The following is a 12039-nucleotide window of genomic DNA, read 5'->3' as shown; positions in this document are numbered from 1 at the left end:
TTTAAAATTTTTTTAATCCGGGCTTGAAGGGATTCCCAGTGACCTGAAAGTGGACTTCCTGACTTGGGGTACATCTCAGTTTTCAACACTTTAATTTAGGACATGAGGTTGACCTGGTCAGTTGTGTCCTTGTGTCCACCCTGTCTAGGCCCGGGTCATGAGACAGATGTGGCCCCTCGCTCGGGCCCAGCAAGTAGGCAGGAGGAATATCCTGACATACCCCATCATCCCAAACGTGAGCTCCCCTCCTCTGGCTTTTCTTTCCCTTCTGGAACCTTCTATCACCTGTGCTGGAAGCATTCCAACTGCCTTGTGCCCCTCCTGGTGAGATCCTGTGATCTCCCTACAGGTGGGACGGAGGTGACCCCGGCCCTAAGGAAGGTTTACTGAGGCACATGGTAAACTGAGGCACACAGAGGCGCAGGCTGTCAGGATCAGGACTCATGGAGCGTGGCTAGGCCTTGACAGTGGGCAGAACAACCAAAGAGAACATGACGCAAGAGGGAGATGGAAGGTCACAGAGCCAAAGGGACCTGGGGGCAGAAAGGCCAGGATTTCTGCTCTGGTTTATTTTAGGTGAGCGAGTTATGCAAGAGGGAGATATGGCACTTTTAAAAAAACAAACAATAGTGGCAGAGACATCGAGGGGCTGTGGTTTCTTAAAATTTCCATAGGGTCTGGATGAACCCAGAGAGTCCCCTGTCCCCTTCCAGCTGCATGGGATGTGAATCCGTGGCCGGGAGCTGATTTTAGGAGGTACATCAAATATCCCAAAAATTAATATTATGTATTTTAGAAAAATCCAATTAGCACATCGAACCTGAGATTTCCCAGATATTAATGCTTAGGATGAAAATAGAGAATTTAACTTAAAGCCAATCTGTAGGGAGTATTAATGGTGCAGGTGGCACGTGTGTGCGTTAAAAACGGCAACTGGAAAGTAAGTGATTGACATTCCAGAAGCACTGGCTTCAAGTTCCCTGGATGAAGCGGACACATGGAGGCCCCTCTCTCCTGGACGAAGGCCAGCCACGCCCGTGGGCCCAGCCGCAGATCTGCTCAACCAGGTGCCCTGGGGAGGGGTGGCAGTGACACCCTGTCACAAGGCCCGCGGGGGTTTCAAGCGCCCACTGCTCCCCTCAGCTTTCCGAGCCCGAGACTCTCCTGGAATCGTGCGCGGGGCGTGTGCTTGCTTCCGGCACGGCCGAGAGGGCCACCTGGCCTCCACAGCCTGTGCCCATGCTTAAAAGGCGTTCCTTTATTTTGGCAATTTCTGTGTTAATTCTCCAGCGAATGCACAATTCGGCAATAATAGTGTTCCTGCGAACAGCCTGTCAGGGGCTGTGTATCCTACGTAGGCTGGACGTCGGGACGGCCCTGTTCTCACCCCTAGTTCCAATCTCTCATCTTCACCTTGCCTTAGAACCCGAGTGAGCCGGCAGCAAGCGGCTTTGATCTTGACCCCGAACTCGTTCCAAAGAGGCCAGAAAACCGGAGAAACAAAGTCCCAGGCAATTGCTCTGCTACCTGAGGCCCTGGGAAAAATTGTCCACGTGCCAGAGGGCTTTTTAATCCAGAAACAAAACACCTTAAAATCATTTCAAAGTCAGAGCTAACTTCTTTAAAAAGGTACCCAGCAGGAAACAAATCTTTCCTCCAGCGCTCATGAATCCACCAAGGAATGTTTTTATCACTCAGATGAGAGCAGAAAAACTGGTTGTAGATCTACTTTCACGAGTGGATTTACTCTATAATGCATCATGAAAAATAAAGCCCATTATGCCAGCGCTTTATCATCTTAAAATACTTGGAAGTATTTTTTGTGTTTTTGTTTTTTTTTTTAATCTTCACCCGAGGATATGTGGGGTTTTTTGTTTTGTTTTGTTTTTAATTTTAGAGAGGAAGGGGAAGAGAGAGAGAAACATCACACAGACTAGGATGGAACCTGCAACCTAGGGTATGTGTCCTGACCAGAAATCGAACCCACAACCTTTTTGGTGCAAGGGGCGATGCTCCAGTCAACTGAGCACCCAGCCAGGGAATACGTGGAAGGTTTTTATCCCATTAGTGAGATTTAACAGGAATCTGGTTTGGCTCGGGAAGGCCCAGAAGCAGCAGCTGTGAGCAGGAAACTGGGTTTTCTTACCCTACGTATCTGGGCAGCAGCAAAAGGGGCGAGGCAGCTGAGGGGCCTGGAAAGGTGGGGAGCCTGGGAGTGAGGCAGGGGGTTCGTCCGTCGCATCACATCTTGTCACTGCTGCCTCTGAGCAAGTGCGCAGCAGATACTGACCGACTGGGTGAGGTGTTCTCTGAGCGGCCAGTGGGCGAGGGGCTCATGGCGGGGTGGACTGAAGCACCGAGACAGCAGGCCGCATCAACTTGTACTGGGACTGAGCAGTCCTCCCCATCAGCCACTCCCCACCGACCCCTGCCACCCCTGGGCAGGGCCTGGGGGCCCAGGTCCTCAGGCAGAGCTCGTCTTCCCTCCTCGCCGCGTCTGGTCCCTGCCCCAGCGGGTCCCAAGCTTCTCTGAGCCTTTTAAGGCTCCACCCAAGCTGCTCGTTCTCGGGAGAGCCTGGGTTTTGGAGGGTCTGCCTTTGGTAGGAAACGTCATTAATTAATAATGAATCGGCACCCCATTTAAAACTCATCGAAGACCTAGATCGTTGACGGGCAGAGCTGGGGCAGACACTAATGCTCAAGCCCGAACCTTGGCCAGGGGTGAAAAGGGAAGGGAAAGGCCCAGGCAAAGCAGCCGGCGCTGGAGAGTGGAAGTGAGGGGCCATGTGCCTCACAGGACAAGCTGCGGCCATCCGGACCCCAGTGTGAACTCTGGGAGCCTTGGTGTCCAGGCACTATGGGCTGGGGGCCACCCCCCTCCACCTTCCCTCGGCCCCAGCAAACCTGTCCCCTTAGCATCCTTTAAATAGGCCTCATGCTCTGCCAGGTCCATGCCTCTGCTTCCTCCAGCCCCAGGCCCTGTTTCACGTCTTTAAAACCCTCCTGCCCCTTTCCTGGGAACATGCCCTCCACGCAAGGTGCTGTTTAAAGAACTTTCAACATTCAACTAGGATAAGTGTGAAAAAATTACTACCTCATTTTCAAGTTAGAGAGCCTTACTTTACATAAAACCATGCCCCTCAGCCTTCTCCCCTTGTAAAATAATTAATAAGTGATGTAAGATTGTTTAGTAATGCCTGGCTGAAAGGCCACCTCCTCCATGCTGGCCTCCCTGATATCCATTTGATGATTCGAACATGTGATTTTTATTTTTCCATTCCAAAAATCAGGTGAGTAGAAGTAGAAGGACTGAGGGATGGCTGGTCCAGGTTCCCAGACACCTAGGTCCTTCATGGAGAGTGCTCCCAGAAAAAGCCCCCTCTTTAGTGCTCAAAATCTTTGCCGAGACCCAGTGCCGTGTCCCCAGAGCAGAGCCTCAAGGGCTGCTGTCAACCAAGGGGAGACGTGCCTGCTGGTTGGCTCCTCTGGGCGTTTCCTCTAGGTGCAGAGGCAGAGCTCCGCCCCTGGGTGGAGGTGGGCAAAGGTGAGCCCAAGGAGAGCAGAGAGAAAATTCCCTCTGAGGCCAGGCTGCCCTGTCCCAGCAGCCCCCTAAGATGCCAAGGGAGGCTCTGAATAGAGACTCAGAGATGTAGCCCCCTGCTCGGGCAGCCAGAATGCCTCTCAGCCCCATGACCCCATAGGGAGAACGTTCTGGGCCCCTTCATGGAGTAAGGGCCTCTCCCATCTGTACTCCAGCCCCCCTTCAAAGCCCCCCCTGCCAACATGCTTGGTAATGATTTGATGGCATAAAGGAAGGAATTGGCGCCGTTTAGGGTGGTGCTGGTGGTAACCTCAGAGAGTCAGAGCTGGCCCCTTGCTGGGGAGGCATTGGGCTCGCAGAGGGGGAGGGGACCCCGTCCTGGGAGGTGGGCGTCTGGTCTAGGGCTGCTGAGATGTGGCCTCGTCGGCCGAGCCTCCGGCCTGCTTTGTCCCGGGTGTGGGTTTCCTGCACTGCCCTCGCCCGGGCCAGGTTAGCCTTCCCCACGCACACGGTGTCTCCCTCCACCTCTGGCTGCCGGGGCCGCCCAGCCTCTCCTGTGGGGAGCCCCCCAAGGGTGGGGTTTTGGAGACTCCAGGAAGGGGTAAGGGAAGTGGTAACTTCGGCTTTCACGGGCTTGACAGCTTAAGGCTCCCGCGGAGACACTGGCTTCTACCTCAAGACCAGGCGGTGCCGGGGCAGCCGGAGATGTGACGGGGGTGAGAGGAAAGGGGAAACCCTGGCAGAAAGTGGGGAGGGACAAAGGGAGGGGCACAGAGGTGTGACGGGGGATTGGCACATTCCCACCAGTGGTCTCACTGCATCAACGGAAGTACTTTCCAAAAGCCCACGTCTTGGTCACGGTCAGGACGCGGCAGAACGGTCCATAGGACAGGAACCACAGCCCAGTGCTGTTCAGCCAGTGACTGTGAGCATCCCAAACTTTAAATAAAGGCAGAAAAGAAGAACCTACCCCACCGCATCCAACAAAGCAGTGTCCCAGACATCTGAGCCACACCAGGCTTTGGCTCGACACCAGACAGGTGCACAAGTCCAGAAGGTTCGGAGGGGTGGGGCCTTTTGTTCTTTTGAGGTGGGACCCTGAGTTGCAGAAGCCAATGTGTTGGGACGACCTTGCAAGGAGCTGTCACCTCACGGCTGTGACTTCCATCGCCCCAGGTGTGCTTTGTGGCTCTAAGATTGGAGCCACCCGCTTGTCTGGCACTTCACAGTTTGCATAGTAGGTTTGTGATTAGGGCTGGTGCCATGGGTTGCAGCCTGGGCAGGTGCACAGGGCCCTGCCCTTAGAAGGGCCACTGACTTGATTTAAGGCTCGGATGTTGGTATTCTTAATAATTTTTAAATCCTTAATTCTTGAAATTTGTCATAACTTTTGAATAAGGGGCCCCACCTATGCCCTTTGCACGGGGCCCCGCAGATTATGTTGCCAGTCCTGTTTATTATCTCCCTTGTCCCCATAGCCATCCCAGGAGAGGACCCCAGAGGGAAATACTACCCCAATTCAAAGATGGTGAAACTGAGGCCTGGCAGGAGCGTGGTGCATGGAGCGAAGCCTAGACTGGACCTTGGGAGGGGAATCTGGGGCCGTTTCTCTCTCGGAGCTCCTCTCAATGAGCGGGGTGATGGTCTCCTCTCCTTCGCGTATCTACCTGGGGATTTTCCCATCCTGTCCCGTCTGCATCCTCCATTCCATCTCTTATTTCATCTCATTTCATTAAAAACAAAACAAAACAAAACATAAAGTACTCTTTGCTCACCTGCCAGTGAGGAGCTCCTGGGGTTGGGCCTCCTTGACGGTTCTTCCTTTCCTGTCGTCTGTCCTTTCCGGGGCCTCAGGGTAGGCTGGCCTGTCCCCAGCAAGATCCACACGCCCTCCGCTCTGCCCAGAGAGCCCACAAACAAACGCTTCGTCCCCTCCTGGAAAGGGCTCCCCGGGAAGCATTCTGACCTTCAGACCTGCCTCAGCCCAGAGCTGGCCCCATGCCCGTGGCAATCACTTCCTGGCTGGGTGTTTACCTTCCCGGGTCCCCTGGGCCCAGCTAGGGTGGAGGCCACATGCCTGACCCAGAGGCTGTGCGGGAGGGAAGGCACCACCCATGCTGAAGGCCGCCGACAGCTGGTGCTGTTCCCTGGCGTAAGGGAACCCTGACGGTCCCTCAGGACACCTGATGCCCTGCCCCTTGGCCTTGGCCAGGCGGCCACACGGCTCTCAAGTCCGGACTTGGGGTCCTCTAGGGTTCCTTTCACTTCGGCACGTGGCCATCGCGCCTCAGCATGATCGCTTCCAGGAATGGGGCACTTACTTGCTGCTCTGGGAGGGGACTTGCTCCATTATTATTATTATTACCATCATTATTTTCTAATAGCTACTTTTCTACTCAGTGACGGGTCCTGGGCTTAGTATTTTACATAACCGCTTTATGGAATCCTCGCGTAATCTCTATGAGCAAAGAATTGTGCCCATTTTAAAGATGTAGAAACAGAGGCTCAGAGAAGTTGATCGTCTTGCCAAAGCCACACAGCTAGTAAGTTAGGGATCCAGGGTTCAAACCCAGGCCAATAAGTACCAAAACCTAGGCTAACCACTACTGTCATTTGCCAAGTTTAGTTGCCAGAATGTCCGTTTTTATGTTGAACTCAAATCAGCCCTGGATTAGCCACTGACTGCTGGCAGCAAATTAACACAAAATACAGTGGCTTCAAACAACGCATAATTGTTTCTCGGTTTCTGCGACCAGGAATCAGGGTCCCTCACTGGCAGAAGTTAAGGTGCCGGGAGGGCTGGGGCCATATTTCAAAGCGCTCTCCGCCCCCCCCCCCCCCACATGCCTGTATCCTTTGTTTTATTTAGGCAGGACCACAGCATGTATGTGCTGTTCTGTACCTATTGTCTTGGTACTTTTCCAACTCAGCACACCTTCAAGTCCTCCCGCCTTGTTAACGATGGTCTGTTTTTCTGCTATAGGAAGATTCTGGGATCGTACTGAGTGCCATAGACTGAGCGTTAGTGTCCCCTCAAAATTTATGTGTTGGAATCTATCTCCCAAGGTGATGGTATTAAGAGGTGGGGCTTTGGGAGGTAACTAGAGCACGAAGGTGGACCCCTCGTGAGTAGGATTAGTGCCTTTATAAGGGAGACCCCAGAGAGCTCCCTTGCCCCTTCCATGAGAGGGAGGACGGCCACCTGTGAACCAGAGAGCGGGCTCTCACCAGACACTGAAGCTGCCAGTGCCTTGATCTTGAGCTCCCAGCCTCAGAGCTGTGAGGAATTAATTTCTGTAGTTTATCGGCCCCCCAGTCTGAGGCATGTTGTTATACAGCCTGAATGGAAAGACATGAGAAATCCCTTTCAAGACCTCAGATGCTCTTAACCAGAAACTTTGGTGATGTTTTCTGGGTGATCATTTTTGATAGATCATCAGTGGACTTAATAGTCATAAACCAGTTATTTTTAGGTGATTGTTGTAATTGCTCATTGGTGGGAATTGAATATTCAAGTGTAATAAGTTTAATTCATTATAAGATAATTTTTTTAAAGATTATCTACTAACTTCCTGGGTCAAATTTGCTTTTGGGGCTGGAGAGAAGAGAGAAATTTAAATGTTTGAAAAATTTTTTAAAATTGTGTTGTTATTTTAAAAATACATTTGAAATACATAAATGCAAGGGACCAGGTTTGGTCAAGAAAGAGAACTGAGCAGAAGCTTGAATAGTTACCATAACATCTATTGACTACCTTTGGACCAGGCTCTGTCCTTAGCACTTCACATGAATTAATTTGTTTAATCGTCATTACAGCCTTATGATGAGGAAGCCAGACATACAGAGGTGAACTAGCTTGTCCAAGGTCACATGAAATGTCCTGAACACACAGAAATGCTGCATATATAGATATATAGCATATATTTATACCGTATATATGTAATATAAATGTATACTTAATTTCAAGAGCAAGAAAGGTAAATCTGCAGGTGCCATAAATGAGTAGGTGATTCTTAGGTAATTCTGTATCTACCCTGGTGAGCTAGTACTTTAGGAATTATTTCACACATGGCCAGGATGTATTTGTTTTAAGTGAACAGTTGTGGGGGAAGAAAAATCGAAGCCTTTGGACTTGAACACAGCAGGAAGTTGGGAGAGAAATTACAGCTCAGAAGTTTAAAAATGTCTTAGGCCATGAGTAGAAATAGAATCACCTACAAGAAAATAGAGAAGAAGCTGGGTTTGCACGCGAGGTTTAAACTTTCACCACTCACGAAGTACAGAAACTCTAAGATAGAAACAGAAAGAAAGCTGAGAAATCATCAGCCCTTAAAACTTAAGTAGAGACAACTTCGGGGAGGTGACCACAATCTGGGGCACTAGTAGGAACACCTCCCGCACAGTGCCCGAGAGATCATTTCCATGGAGGATGAGCTCACACACAGAAATTATAAAACACTTGAGGAAGACCCATATGAAGAATATAAATGAATATGAATTATTAAAATAGTATTACAACAAGTTATAAAGCATTTGAGGAAGTCCCATCAAAGAAAAACATCCCACAAGAAATGGGGGAGTTGACACATGAAGAAATAGAAACAATGGAATTATATAAAAAGAGGCGTAAAAAATAAGTATGCTTAAGGTGCTTGAAGAGACGCAGTAAAAATCTGTAAACACAAAAATAGGAAATCATTTTTTAAAATTTAAGACTATTTTTTAAGAGCAGTTTTAGGTTCACAGCCAGACCGAGGGGAAGGTACCGAGATTTCCCATATACTTCCTGCCCCCACACATGCATAGCCTCCCCCATTAGCATCAGCATTCCTACCAGAGCGGGACATTGGTTATAACTGATGGATCCACATTGATACATCATTAGCTCCCAAGTCCATAGTTTACATTAGAGTTCAGTCGGTGTTGTATGTTTGGACAGATGTATAATGACATATATGCATTAGTGTATCATACAGAGAGTATTTTCACTGCCCTAAAAACTATCTATGTTTCTCCTAATCACCCCACCCAACCCCTGGAAATCACTGATCTTTTCGTTGTCTCCATGGTTCTGCCTTTTCCAGAAGATCACAGAGTTGGAATCATGCAGTGTGTAGCCTTAGCAGATTGGCTTCTTTCACTTAATAATATTCCCTTAAGGTTCCTCCATGTCTCTTCATGGCTTAACAGCTCATTGCTTTTTAATGCTGACGAAATTAGTTTTTTTTAAAGAAGTAAATTCAAAAGAGAAGTAAGTAGAAATTGTAGAAATAAAAAAGCATTGCATTTTTTAAAAAAAATCTCTTCGCTAGACACAACTCTAGATTTAGTGATTTGGAAGATGTATCTGAGAAAATCACCCGGAATGAAACACCAGGAGGCAAAGAGATGGAAAATGTGAAAACGAAGTCACAAGACATCTGGAGAACAAATCGGGAAAACCAGATATATGTTTAAGGGGCTGTTCTGAAGGACAGAGGGGAGGAGAGGCCACACTCAAGCATGAACAACGGACGGATTTTTGCAGTTGGAGAAAGACATACGCTCGGAGTTTGAAAACGCGTGCTGAGCCCTAGACAAAGGAAACAAAAACAAATTCACACCTGCACAGCCCGTAGTGGGGCTGCAGACCATCCAAAGTAACGGGGTCGGGGCCCGTGCGGGAGGCAACCGCTTGATGTGTCTCTCACATTGATGTCTCTCTCTCTCCCTTCCACTCTCTCTGAAAAGCAATGGAAAAAATATCCTCAGGTGAGGATTTAAAAAAAAAAAAAAGAGGGAAAATCATAAGAGCCATCAGAGATAAAACAGGTTACAATCAAAGTAACGATGCTCCCGGCCAGCCGGGCACTGTCCCGCTCCCTCCCTTCCTCCGACTCAATCCGAGCGCCCACTGGGCGCTGGCCTGTGCCTCCTGCTGAGATGCTCTCTCTCTGCTTCTGTAAATTTTACTTTGCTTCCTGGTCTCGCCCAGGTCCTGCGCCTTCCTCCACTGTTCGCACCACGTTGCTCTTTATCACTGTCACCGTCACAGTCCAGCCCCACCCGAGCGCCTGCCTTCACTCGCTTCTGTTCTTGGGTGTTCGTCTCCCCCCCGCCCCCCAAAAATAATAAGCACTGGAGCTCTGGGACCTTATCCAGCATCTTTCCTCCTCCCAAGTTAGTTTGGTGTTGGCTACATGCATGTGTGTGATGAATATATATGTATGTGAGTGTGTGTGTGTGTGTATGTTTTTATTGAAAGGGGAAGAGAGAGGGAGAGAGAGAGAAACATCAATCGGCAGCCTCCCACGTGCTCCCTATTGGGGATCGAGCCATGACCGGGAATTGAACCAGTGACTTTCCCGTGCATGGGACCATGCTCAACCGACTGAGCCAACCAGCCAGGGCGTGGGGAATATTTTTGAACACTTAATCAATTGATCCTTTGGAGTCCAATATAAGGTAAATTTTCGTGCTGAGTCGAGCCCATTTTTACAAGCTCGTCGGGCCCTTTTGAAAGCCCTTTTGATGGTCTGGCTGGAATAGAGTTAATAGACACTCTTAAGCTACATTTCAAAGCCTGTCATTATATCGCTATGATCATTTAAAAAATGATGCCTTTTTAAACTAATAAGCAAATCATATGTGCCTGGAAGAGTACAGGAAGTAAATAGGCATCATTTGTAATCCCAGTAGTTAAAATTGATTACTGATAATATTTATTTATTCATTCGACATTCACTGGAGATCTGCTAAATATCTATTTTGTTTCAGGCACTGTGCTAAATTTTGGGGATGCAACAATACATATTTGGATGTCATTTTTATTTATTTTCAATATAGATTTTTGAGCATATGATATACAAATTGACAAAAGTGGGATCCTAGCTTATATGCTATTGTGCATCTGCTTTTTTATAGTTCCCACTGTCCCAGCATTTTCTCATGCCTGGTCTTTAAAACATGGTTTAATTAATCAGCTGCCTAATACTCTGTTTTATGGATGTGTTCTGATTTCTTTCATGAGTCACCACCCCTACACTTACCTCACTTTTAAAACACCCCTTCTGTGGCCCAGTGAGAGCAACCAGAATGTAAGAGCATCAACTTCAAGGTGACTCCTGGACCTCCAGGGGGGGTGCGTCAGAGCTGGGGGCTGGGTTCCCCAGGGCACTCACAGAGGCTGGCCTCTGGGTGGGCCTTTCAAACATAAAGTCCGAGGTCAGACCATGACCATTTCTCCTCGAACTGGTGAGAGGGTTAGAGCAGAGCAGGAACAAGGGGTTCCAGAACTGGCCATCCCGAGGCCACTATGATCTGGGGGGCAACCCCAGAGAGCTGACCTCCCGAGAAAGAGGCCCCGAGGTGTTTCTGCACTTAACTCTGAGCCACAGGACCCATCTAGAGCTGAAGATATGGGGCAAGAACTATATCTGGTGGAGGGAAGGGAAATAGGGGGATCCTCTTCACCCCCCAGTTCTAGACTAAGACATGTACTTTGAACTGGACGGACCGCCTTGGGGTTTTCCAGCTCCCGAGGCCTTGCCGCCCCGGCCGTGGACTGGGGTGAGCTGGGTTATATTCTGTGGCTGGGCGCCAGCCACTGACACACCCTCCTGGGAACGAGCTTGGGCCCGGGGTGGTTCTGGTTAGACGTGTTATGATGGGTCCAGAAGGAAAGGGCTGCTTGCCACGGCCCCTGCCCTGGCCCGATGCTGGGCCGAGATTTAGACGGGTTACCTACACCCTCCCCCCTTGGCCCTGCCGGGGGGCAGCCTCATCCGTTCACTCACTCAACCGATGGGTCTGGACGGAGCTTCCAGGCCGTATCTGAGATGCTACAGGCATCTAACTGGGTTATAGCAACAGCTGAGTCCGACAGTCTGCCCCAGGCGGCTTGGATTCTACTGGGATGTTTTTGCTCCCAGTTTTCAGAGGGGGAAACTGAGGTCTGAAGAGTTCGGGAAAGCCGCCCTGCTCACCCTGCTGGCCCAGGCAGAGCCCGAAGAGGAGCTGAGTCATGGTGGCTCCAGCCCATCCTGCACACCCAGACCCCCCGAGGCCCTGGGAATCTTCCCTGGCACGCACACACTTTGCCCGCCGCGTCCGTGTAAAAGGCACGCTCGACGCAGGTGGCCCGGGGCTCGCTGATTCAGCGTGACTGTGCGGGGAGCTCCCTCCTGGCTCGCGGGAGGCAGCGTCCCGGCCGGGCCAGGGCTGGGCCTGTACACGGACATCGCCCCGGAGCAAGCGGCAGGCGAGTGGGCGGCAGAAGTCGGGGCCTCCCTCGGGTGTTTATAGGCTCGGGGTGAAGCCAGGGGAACGCAGGTGCTGCCCTGTCCTCGAAGCCCGATTCCCAGTGCCCCTGCTCCTGCGCCCTGCTTCCAGCCCGGCCCTGGGATCCGGCCTGGGAGATTCGCCCGGAGGTACGGCTTCGCCGGGGACTGACCCACTTGTTCCTTCGTCGATACAGACAAGAGTTCTTCTGAACCAGGTAATTACGGAGTGGGGGTGCT

Source organism: Miniopterus natalensis, chromosome 8, assembly GCF_054644295.1.
Source record: "Miniopterus natalensis isolate mMinNat1 chromosome 8, mMinNat1.hap1, whole genome shotgun sequence".
Lineage (NCBI taxonomy): Eukaryota > Metazoa > Chordata > Mammalia > Chiroptera > Miniopteridae > Miniopterus > Miniopterus natalensis.
This window is presented reverse-complemented; position numbering follows the sequence as displayed.